Below are 12691 nucleotides of genomic sequence, written 5' to 3'. Positions count from 1 at the left end.
CACACACACACACACACACACACAAAACACACACAGCATACATACATACATACATACATACATACATACATACATAGACACCCAAACACAGCATACAACACACAACACACACTGCATACACTGCATACATACAACATTCATGCATGCATACATACAATACACACACACACACAGCATACTTACACACATGTGAAGAATAGATGCACACAACACACACTCACTACATACATACAACAGACCCTCCAACATCTGAAAAGCAAAAACCGGTACAAATTCGGAAAGGGGTGTGGCCATTAGTAAAGAGCTGTGGCTGTGCCCCTTTTCTTATGCTTACAATGGGCAGTTGGAGACTGGGCTGCACAGCCAGTTTGGGCCCTACCTTTGGGCTGCACAGCCAGTTCTTTTGAGGCAGGGGCCAAGGAGGCTGAAGGGGTAGGAAGGGGAGGGTCAGTGGTAGAAAGCTATGGCATGTTTGAGGGTGTGGCCAGCGTGTTTGTGTCCGTGTAGCCACGCCCCCTGCCGTGCAATGCCTGCATTTCAGGTATTGCACAGCGGGGGATGGGGCTACAATGTCAGGAGGCTTGCCTACCTTTCCGGGGGGGGGGGGGTGACACCCAATTTCATCATTCCGAGGCCGGTTCCGAGTAGCGCTCTGAGATTCCCGCCTGACTCGGGTCCGCCCGCGTGGTCAGAACGTCATCTCCCGGCGAAGGCTTTAAATAGCGGCTGCTGCGCCCGCCATCTTCACTCCAGTCTAGTAGTGGGTTGGGAGAGGGTGTGTTGGTGCTGCTGCTGGGGCTTAAACTTGAGCTTGACCTTGACAGCAATATTTTTTATTCGCTGGTGCTGTCTCTCAGTGCTGTTGTGTAGTCTAACTGTATACTAGTAGTACTACTGTCTCCTCTGTGCGGTCTACCACTGGTGTGCTGTGCTGTAATTATTTTATTCGCTGGGGCTGTCTCCCTCAGTGCTGCTGTGTACTCTGTTCTCCTCTCTGCTTAGGAGAACAGTCTAACTGTGTACCTGTAGTACTACTGTCTCCTCTGTGCTGGGGCCTACCTCTGGTGCTGTGCTGTCATATATATTATATGAATAATTAATTATATTATATATAGTCCACTGGTGCTGCCTGCACTGAATCTGCCAGTATTATTTAGTTACTCAGTCCACTGTTGCCACTGACAGTGCTACTGCCTAGTACATACTAGGCTGCTATATCTAATTAAATAAAAAAATAATACTTGTGCTGTGTGGGACTGTAAAAAAATAATTCCATGCTGCTGGTGCACTGACGTGTGCCACTGAGTGCCACTGAGTGCCACTGCCAAGCAGAACCTAATATAAAATTAATTATTATAAATTCTGCTGGTGCACTGCATAAAGCTACTGGTGGTGTGTAATATAACTACCTTTTGTGGTGACCACTGGCAGTGCTACTGCCTGCCTGCCTACCTACCTAGTCGTTTATTTTCCCTACCTACTAGGCTGCTATATTGTTAATACTTAATTTATTTAATTATATGGCAGATATTCAATGCTTTCACGGGGGGAAGGCAGCGAATCCTGTGTAGGATTCTCTGCACATTCCCCCCAATTCTCCCTGTAGGGAGATTCGCTGCTCAGCCTCCTGTCCGCCCTATTCAACTTGCCTGGGGCTCTCCGTCCCTGCGAGCGAATAGGGGGCGAATCAGGAGACCGGGCGGGCGGCAAACGACAGGGCGGAGGGCGGGCGGTGATAAAATGGATTTCGATTATATTAATTGTTGCATCAGTGTAAAAACATTTCTTCTAAAAAACCAGCAAGGACATTGTTCTATTCCTGTCAGAAGTCATATGGCTATCCAAAGATATCCCAGTATACATTGCACTGCGACAGTGGAACCTATTACCTCAACAGACTAAGGGGCAGATTTATTAAGCTTGGAGAAGAGATAAACTGGAGCTAAAGCGGAGAAAAGGTAAAAGGAGATAAAGCACCAGCCAATCAACTCCCAACTGTCTTTTTCAAACACAGCTGATTGGCTGGTGCTTTATCTCCTTTTACCTTTTCTCCGCTTTATCTCCAGTTTATCTCTTCTCCAAGCTTAATAAATCTGCCCCTAAAGGAGAAACGCACAAGAATACCTCCCATATATGAATGTGTTTTGAAATAGTAGCTAGTTAGCATGTTCCCTTATACGTGTATTCCCTATTTTGAATGTCGCCCAGTCAGCAGGTTAAAGGTATATAACTGTTAAGGGAATAAGCCCTGACCACCATTCTTTCCCACAGCATCTTGTGGTTAGGTGGTCGGGTGTTTGTATCCAGAGAAATAAACACGTCACAGACTTTGCAAAGGAATCCTGTTCATTCTCGATTCTTCAGTTGGTGACCCCCGACGTCCGCATCCTTCTCCATACCTGACTTCCAACAAGGATAGGTAAGCAAAATATCTTTATATATTTTTGCTGATTTAATGTTGAAGTCATGGTAAGGGAGGTTTGGTGTATGGACGGCAGGTGAAGCACGTCTACTTACTTATATGTATGTGTGTCTACATATATAACTATATATCTATATATATATGGATATGTGTACACACTATATATATATATATATGTACAGAGATTCATGTGACGTGGGTTATTTTTCCTAAAAATTAAGCTTATTACTGTTACTAACAATATATAGGTTATAGTCTGTTAATAAGGAAGAGATAAATAGATATCACAGTGCGGGATGTCATTGTGATTTAAACGTAAGTATTGGGACTCTTGTGTCTTAAACAGAGGCTAACGTTTTATAAGGGTTTACATTGAACACTAAGATTGAGTTTTAGACAGTTCATACAGCCTATGAAACCTTAATCCACGGTTCATAATAATTCCGAGCAAGAGACGTCTTGCTCAGATAGTGAACGGGATTGTTCTGAATACAGTTATTCAGAAATTATTTATTACCAGATAAACATCACAGCCTATTTTAATATATTGTAGTAACAAATGGGAAACAGTAATAATAACAAGGAGACAGATCCAATACAAAAATGCAATTTAGATAAATCCATTACAAAAAGCATTAAAGCTAAACTTAAAAAAAATTAGGCATTAAAATAGCTGATTTAAGGGAAAATAGTCCTCTTGTATTAATGATACAGAAAGGTGGCCCCATGATGATAAATTATTTGGATAATTGGTGCAAAATCACCAGGATCAGACACCCTAAAATTCCAGATAATTGGTGGCCACCTGAGGGTACATTTGATCCTTTAAAAATAGCCAGTTTACGTGAAATACTTTTAGCTGAAGGACATTGGCGAGAGGCTGAATGTCTTGCTGCATGGCAAAACAATAGCTGATCAACATGCTAAACTAACCTTGGTAACGCCCCCACCATATAATGTAATCTGAGAAAGTAAAAATGTTTAACCCCTTCCCGACATATGACGTATATATACGTCATATGTCGGTTGGGGGTGAATCAAGCCAGCTCACGGAGTGAGCTGGCTTGATAGAGAGCAGGTAATGGCTGTATATTACAGCCATGTCCCTGCTCTCACGGCCACGAGCGGCGAGTTCGCCGATCGCGGCCGTTTAACCCTTTAAGCACCGCGGGCAAAGCGCCCGCAGTGCTTAAATAGCTGATCGGAGGGGGGGCGCCCCCCTCCGGCGCCGATCGGGGCCCCCCGCAGCGCGATCGGAGGGTGCCGATCGGTTGCCATGGTAGCCAGGGGTCTAATGTAGACCCCTGTGCTGTCCGTGTATTCATACCTATTACATCCTGCCTCAGGCAGGATGTAATAGGAAGTGAAAAAAATCACTACGTTCAGCCATAGAGCTCTATGGCTGAACCTAGTACAGGCGATCGCGCCCCCTAGTGGTCAAGTACACTAGGGGGCCTTGTAGTAAAAGTAAAAAAAAAAAAAAAAAAAAGTTTAAAAATAAAAAAAAAATAATAAAATATTAAAAGTTCAAATCACCCCCCTTTCCCCATTTCCCAAATAAAAATAAATAAATAATAAAAAAAATAAACATATTTGGTATCGCCGCGTTCCTAAAAGTCCGATCTATTAAAATATAACATTAGTTATCCCGCACGGTTAAAGGCGTAAACGGAAAATAATCCCCAACGCCAAAACTACGCTTTTTGGTCGCATCGCCTACCCAAAAAAAAAATAGCTAAAAGAGATCAGAAAGTCGCCCATATCCCATAATGGTATTAATTAAAAAGTACACTTCAGCCCGCAAAAAATGAGCCCTCACCCAGGTCCGTAGGTGGAAAAATAAAAAAGTTATAAGCCGCAGAACATGGCGACGCGACGCAAATTCGAAAAACCGTAACATTTTCTATTTTTTTTTTAGTGGTAAAATGTAACGAAAACTATATAAGTTTGGTATCACCGGAATCGTAACGACCCATAGAATAAAGATAACCCATCATTTTAAACGAACTATGAACTCCAAAAAAACCGTAACCAGCGCAAAATTGTGGAATTGCGTTTTTTTTTTTTTTTTACCCCACATTGAATTATTTCCTGATTCCCCAGAATATTATACGGTATAGTAAATGGTACCATTAGAAAGTACAACTTGTCCCGCAAAAAAAAAGCCCTCATGTGTCTATATAGCCGGAAAATTAAAAAAGTTACGCTTATTTGAACACAAGGAGGAAAAAAAAAAAAAAATTACCTTAAAAGGCAATGTCGGGAAGGGGTTAATACACTTTATGTTTGAAAGTCTGCAATTTGGTAAAATGGGAAAATGTATCCTGGCCAGGAAAATACATTTATATCTTTATTCCGTTTTTTCCCTTTATTACCAATGAACAGAGTCAAATGTATTGCGTTACACTCATGAGCTCAAAAGTAACGAACTAAAATTATCTGAGAAATCTTGACATAAGTTTATGTCATGTGTCTAAAGTCAGCTGTAATGTTTCATGTGAATGCCTAATTATTACGTGTGCAATTGTGTGCTCTGCATTTGGTGAATTTTACTACTAAAGTGTATTTGAACATTCAGTAAATACAGTATTTACCATTTGTGCATGTTAAAGATTGAGGATTTAACCAAGTGCATGGGAGACTTGGAAGGTCACGAAAGGTCACGTAGCTGCTCTATGTTTAACACGCAGTGTGTGTAAAAGTGACTGTCTTTTTGTGTTCAATGAATGTGACCTCTATAACAGCTGCTATTGCAGTGAGCTAGCTACAAGAATCATTCTTTAAGATCAAAGCGCTACCTTTAAAAGTGTCTTTTTCTTTTTTCTTTTAGAAATCTGATCAGTATTTAATTTGTATGTTTCATTTGTTTTTGAAACCATTGTGTGACAGTAACTTTGTTTTGTTTTTTGTCTCCTCAGTAGCAAGTTTAAAATACAATCTGGCTTTGCCTTTTTAAAGAAGCAAACTTAGTACAGCTACATTATGTTTGTATATGAGATATTTCTTAATTTTTTTTGGTTATTTGTACTATACTTTTTTTCTTTAAAGCAAGAAAATATGTTGATATATATACACATACACTAACATACATTATGAGTACATGTAATAAGAACTCAGTGGTTTTTTTGGGGGGGGGGGGGGGACCTGATACTTCTTACCATGACATCACTTGGAAGTTCAGTGGTATATTTTTAAACCATCACTAGTGTAATGACTTAGTATACAGATTGCTTAGAATGTAAAAACAGAACACTGATACCTTACTGGAACATTGTTACAAGCCACAGAGTGGCTCATTCCTGTTTTGGGATTTTGTTGAATTTTTATGTTCTGTGTTTAGTTTGTATGTTCTCTCCAGATAAGCTTTCTGGGTTTTGCCTTATTCACTTGTCATTGTTCTTGTATCTGTGGGCACAGCTGCTCAGGTGTAGCTTGTGTGCTCATTGGTGAACTTTATAGTCTGTTTTGTATCATTTGTGGGTTAAGTAAGTTTTCCGATTATCACCTCATAGCCTCCACTAGTGCCTTGTCTCCAACATAAATCCATGCTGCAACGGAGTTTGGGTGGACCTAATTCACCCTTACAGCCGGGGCGGCTGCAGGTGAAGACTAGTAGCTCGCAGGCACCAGTGGACCACTATGGGGAGATAATATAATATTATTATTATTATTTTATGTATAAGGCGCCACAAGTGTTTTGCAGCGCCATTAAAAGGGCTCCGTCTAGGGTTCAGACTAAGTAGAGCTGTTGAAAAATCACTACCAATCACAGCTTCACAGTTAGTTTGTAATACTTCCTAACAAACATTGATACTTGAAATTATGTCATAGCCTATATTGACAACTGTGGTATGCAATCTCTTGATTAATTGGTTTATAACTATGCTAGTGGATTAATCTTTTTCCATAGTATGAATAATGCCCAAGTTTCGCAATTATTTTCTCCTTTATAATTATATGGTTAATTACACGCTAATTGTTTTTAAAAATATGTTTCTTAAGTGTTTTGTTTGCTCTATGGGCGAACCATTTTGCAAACAAACAGGGGATATATGTAATAAATATATTTTTAGTTTTATATTGACATAACTGCTGCTCTGCAGTTTTCAATGTTTTACCTTGTTATACAATAACCATGCAAATTCAAAAAAATGGTTATTTACATAACACCAATGGAAAAATTAATGTCTAAGTGTCATTTAATAAGTATATATGCCTTGATAAGATTCCTTGTATGGGCTGCAAATGCAATATACAGTATTTTAGTGCAAAGATAATCTATTTTTGGTGTTTCAAGTTAGGTTATGCTGTGGTTTTACTACCTCAGTCGCAGAAGCACAATTCAGGTTGAAGTCAACTTCTTACAGACCTGCCAGCCAGAGCAAGGGTTAATTCTGTGCTCATCCCAGATTAGCATAACATCTGCACCACTGACATCCACATTTTGGGGCTTATCATGTGTGAGACATTATTGATTATATGTTATTAAATGTTTTATAGATAAAATCCAAAATACGTAAATTATGAAGTTACATCTACAAAATAGTCAGACAGAAAAGATTTGCCTTATGCTACCTCATAGAAAACATCTAGACTGCTATTGGGTATAAAATAGTAAGTACTGTATTTGCACTGTACAGAGACAATTATTAAAAGTTATTAAGTAATAATAGTATCCATTATGAAATAGAAAATGGATAATCTGCTGATATAAGGATTGCAGAAGTATTTTACATAAAATCTATTGTGTGAAACATTATCCTATGGTCAAAAAGGTAGTTTTATATGTACTAAAGAAATATTGTCTTATTTCAGAGCAACTATTGGTAAGTGTGGGAATTGTGACCTGTTCACAGACTACACCTCAGGACAATAGTGTGTGCCATGGAGATCACATGTGCTCACATTGATAGGGCAGGCCAAGAACCCAAGTTGGGTTTCCATCATAACAGATGGAAGTTAGAATGGAGAACCACAACCGTGCACACACAGTAAGTGGAATACTTATTTAGGGTCTTTGAAGAAGATCTGAGGTAAGAGCCATTACTTAAGCACTTTGGAACTCCATGCTCTAAATAAAAAATAAAAAATACATGTAGAAAAGGCTGTCCAATCACGTTCTCTCCATAGCTGATGCTTGGATCCTGGCTGTGAGCTTTGGATATTAGGTTCAAGTTTCCTGGTATTACCAATAGCTTCTCTAGTCTGTGTTTATTGCACATAGCTAGGGGTACTGACGTAGATAATGTTACACAAAATTAGATTTACTATAGATATAGACTAAATTTCTATAGTTTGAGAAATTATATTGTCTCAATCACATCAAGTGATTATAAGTACAATGGCCTTATTGTCTCTGGAGTGCAACATACTACTGACATTGAATGAAAAACATCTTTGAATAGGAAAAAAACCTTAACTATTCGATATTATAAGTGAATTCATGATTTAAGGTTCAACGAAGAGAAAAGTAATTTAAAGCTAATGACACTGGTTTAATGTGTATAATAGTCTAAGATATTAGTCGACAGTCTATCATATTCGTATTGTTCCTACATACTGATAATATTACTAATATCCATTGATTGACTATATAATTGATACAATGATGAAAAGATAGGGTGATAATTAACAATTATATTTTCACTTACACTTAGCTGAACATATGGTATCCATAAGAAAGATGATCAGTTATAGAGATAATTCTATATTTTTGAGACCGATAATTAATAACGGTGTTATACCTATTAAGGGATCCAAAACGAAATCCCGGCGGTCGGGATCCCGGCGGTCGGAATCCCGACACTGGAATCCCGACCGCCGAAATCCTGACATGGGGGGGACGTGGATCGCTTGCCACGCAGCGGGCCCGGTGCCTCGCTACGCTCGGCACGCTATTTTATTCTCCCTCTATGGGTGTCGTGGACACCCACAGAGGGAGAAAGATTTGGGATTTCGGCGGTCGGGATTCCAGTGTCGGGATTCTGAACGCCGGGATCCCGACCGCCGGCAAATTGACTGCATCCCCTATTAAGGGATGAAGCTGATTCTAGAAAAAGAATAATGCATCGGTTTATTCTAAGTAAGATTCTAATAAAATGGTTTATGAATCAAGACAATAGGTATTGGGATATATATGCTTATATTGTGCATCCCTCAAGTGTTGAAATGCTTCCGTTTGTGTGGAAAGAAAATAAATGCAACAGTCACTAATGCGTTCTCTTCTAAGACTGCAGATATCCGTATGATGACAGTGACTAGTCCACCGCCTACTGAAACGTACGCAGCCTTTATTGAAAGACAAAATGGACTCAGAAATGATTTCTAAATTGCTGCAAAAAGTGGGGACTGATAAAATGGATTTCGATTATATTAATTTTTGCATCAGTGTAAAAACATTTCGGTACTTATGTAATATCTGGGCTCCCATTTTTCTTATGAGACCGCGTCCCCTCGCGGGGCTCGCTGCGCTCGCCACGCTTCGGGCATGGTGGCTCGCTACGCTCGCCACACTATATAAAATCAACTCCATGCGTAGTTGGATAGTAGGGGTATGAAAAAATGGGGTGCATTTAACATGGGAGCCCAGATAATACATAAGTACCAACATTTCTTCTAAAAAACCAGCAAGGACATTGTTCTATTCCTGTCAGAAGTCATATGGCGATCCAAAGATATCCCAGTATACATTGGACTGCGACAGTGGAACCTATTACCTCAACAGACTAAAGGAGAAAGGCACAAGAATACCTCCCATATATGAATGTGTTTTGAAATAGTAGCTAGTTAGCATGTTCCCTTATACATGTATTCCCTATTTTGAATGTCGCCCAGCCAGCAGGTTAAAGGTATATAACTGTTAAGGGAATAAGCCCTGACCACCATTCTTTCCCACAGCATCTTGTGGTTAGGTGGTCGGGTGTTTGTATCCAGAGAAATAAACACGTCACAGACTTTGCAAAGGAATCCTGTTCATTCTCGATTCTTCAGCGGTGATAGACAGGGCGCAGAGCGGGAGTATGCACAGCGCTGAACTCCCTCCCGCCCTTGTTTAGCGCTCACCTCCTGGCTCTGCTCCACAGCCGGGGAAAGCTCCCCGGAGCCAGGAGGCAGAAATAGGACGGTGGGCGGCGAATGTGACAGGGCGGAGGGCGGGCGGCGACTACTGCCGGGGAGCTGAGGGACGGCTGCAGGCAGGGAGATGGAAGCCTCCCTGCCTGCGCCGGACACTGTGGGGGGGAAGGAGGGCTGGGGGGGACACAGGGAGAGCCCCACAGAGCTGGCAGGGGGCTGTGTTCGGGAGCCGCTACACACTGGTCCCGATCGTGCATGTGTATTGATCGGGATTAGGGATGTGCACCGGCCACTTTTCGGGTTTTGGGTTCTGATTACCTTGAGGTTTTGGGTTCTAATAGGTTTTGGCAAAACACCTCCTAAGTGTTTTGTGTTTGGATTTTTTGGGTTTTGGGTTCTGATATTTTGTTAAGACAGCATAAAAACTGCTAAAATCGCAGAATTTTGTTTTTTATTTTTTGCTCCTACGCTATATTAACCTCAATAACATTCATTTCCACTCATTTCCAGTCTATTCTGAACCGCTCACACCTTTTTTAGGGCAAAAGGTTGCACCGAGGTAGCTGAATAACTATGATAAGCCACACAAGTGTGCGGCACAAATACTAGACTGATATGGCACACTTAGCATCCCCTCTAGGCTGATACTGCACACCTAGAATTACCCCTGGACTGATATGGCACAGGTAGCATCACCCCTGGACTGATACGGCACATTTAGCATCACCCATGGACTGATATGGCACACTTAGCATCGCCCCTAGTCTGATACGGCACACCTAGCATCACCCCTGGACTGATATGGCACACTTAGCATCCCCCCTAGTCTGATACGGCACACTTAGCATCCCCCCTAGTCTGATACGGCACACCTAGCATCACCCCTGGACTGATATGGCACGTTTAGCATTAGCCCTGGACTAATACAGCACACTTGGCAGCACCCCATGAATTATACGGCAGACTTGGCTCACCCCAGGAATTATTTGGCACAGATGGTGGCACCCCTGACCTGATACAGCACACATGGAATTATACGGCACAGATGGCGGCACCCCTGGACTGATACGGCACACATGACGGCAGGCATGGAATTATACGGCAGACAAATTCCTGCAGTAAAAATAAAAAAATTGTATTCTTTTATTTATAAAAAAGAGCAACACACCTTACTTAGCAACACCCCATGAAATATACAGCACTCTTGGCTTACCCCTGGACTACAGCGCAATTAACAGCCCTGAAGTAAAAAATAAAAAACACCTTATTTTTATTTTCATTCATGGTCTGATATGGGACACATGGGGCACCCCTGGAATTATATGGCACATATGCGGGCACCCCAGGACTGATACAGGACACATGGGGGCACCCATGGAATTATATGGCACACATGCGGGCACCCCTGGACTGATACAGGACACAAGGGGGCACCCATAGAATTATAAGGCACACATGCGGGCACCCCTGGACTGATACAGCACACATGTGGGCACCCCTGGACAAATACAGCACACATGTGGGCACCCCTGGATGGATACAGTACATATGCAGGCACCCCTGGACTGATACAGCACACATGTGGGCACCCCTGGACAAATACAGCACACATGTGGGCACCCCTGGATGGATACAGTACACATGCGGGCACCCCTGGACTGATACAGCACACATGTGGGCACCCCTGGATTGATACAGCACACATGTAAGCACCCCTGGATGGATACAGTACAAATGTGGGCACCCTGAACTGATGCAGCACACATGCGGGCACCCTGGACGGATGCAGCACACATGCGGGCACCCTGGACTGATGTAGCACACATGCAGCCACCCTGGACTTATACTGTGCACTGGCAGCAGTCATTTAAAAAAAAATTTTTTTTGCTTAATTAAAATAATGTAGCCCCCTCTGTAGCACTAGCAGCAGCCCCCTATGCATAAATCACCCCCCCCCCCCCCAACATTTCATCCCCCCCAGCATGTTTCCCCAGCAGCTCAGCTCAGCAGACACCACGGACACATCCGTGCTGTCTGAAACCTGTTTGAAAATGGCGCCGACCGCCAGGAACTATATATCCCCAGGTCTCGCGAGAATCCGACTGCGGGAAGATGACGTCCGGCCTCGTTTTGAACTCAGAAAAATGGCGGCGACCATCGAACTCCCAGGATCCGGCCTAGGATCAGGTAAGTCCGTGGGGGTTCGGATCTCTAGGATCTGAACCCGCTCATCTCTAATCGGGATCAGTGTGCAGTGAATATATGAATATTAATGAGCGGCTCCCGGCTCGGCCCCCTGCTGGTGAATGTGTAAAAAATATATATATTGTTTAAAAAAAAAAAATATATATATATATATACAGTATATATTCATGTGCTGCAAGCACATGAATTAAAATAGCATGCCCCTTCACAGGAAAAAAAAATCAGATTTTTTGACACCAAAATAAAAATAAAAAATGCTTTATTTAAGATCATATTCCAGTTCTCCAGAAAAAGATGACGAATGTAAAATGGAGAATCCGGGGAAAATCACTGGAGAAAGCAGTTCTCCACTTCAGCATTGAATACACTCTCGGCGAATTCCACTAAAAACCCCAATGAAAACCACTGGCGAATCGCGGAGAATCACAAACAGAGAATTGTGTCCATTGAATAGGGCAAATTGTTTTTCTAGTGAGAAAATTCTCCGTAAACCTGGGGAATTGCCTGATTCCCCAGAAAATATGGCGAATCAGAGGCATTGAATACTGGCCTTAGTCCACTGGTGCTGCCTGCACTGAATACTGTGAATACATACCTCCCAACTGTCACGATTACAGCGGGACAGTCCCGATTTTCGGGTCCTGTCCCGCTGTCCCACCCACGGCAGGCATTGTCCTGCTGCGGGGGGTGGCAGTTGGGAGACCCCCCAATCTAATAGAATAGACACTGTGCGCATGCGCACAGCGTCTACTCTCGTATGAAAATGAGGTTGCGGCTAATTAGCATAAGCCGCACCCTCATTTGCATACGCCCGCCCCCTTTTCGGGCGAAGCCGCGCGAGTGTCCCTATTTCCCCAACACAGAAGTTGGGAGGTATGTGAATAGAGGTTGCCAGTATTATTTACTCAGTCCACTGTTGCCACTAAGTGTACCTACCTACCTAGTAGTACAACTACATACTAGGCTGCTATATCTAATTGAATTAAAAAA

The sequence above is a fragment of the Crinia signifera genome, chromosome 7, assembly GCF_055691185.1.
Source record: "Crinia signifera chromosome 7, ASM5569118v1, whole genome shotgun sequence".
NCBI classification, from domain to species: domain Eukaryota; kingdom Metazoa; phylum Chordata; class Amphibia; order Anura; family Myobatrachidae; genus Crinia; species Crinia signifera.
Note: the sequence above shows the minus strand (reverse complement) of the source record.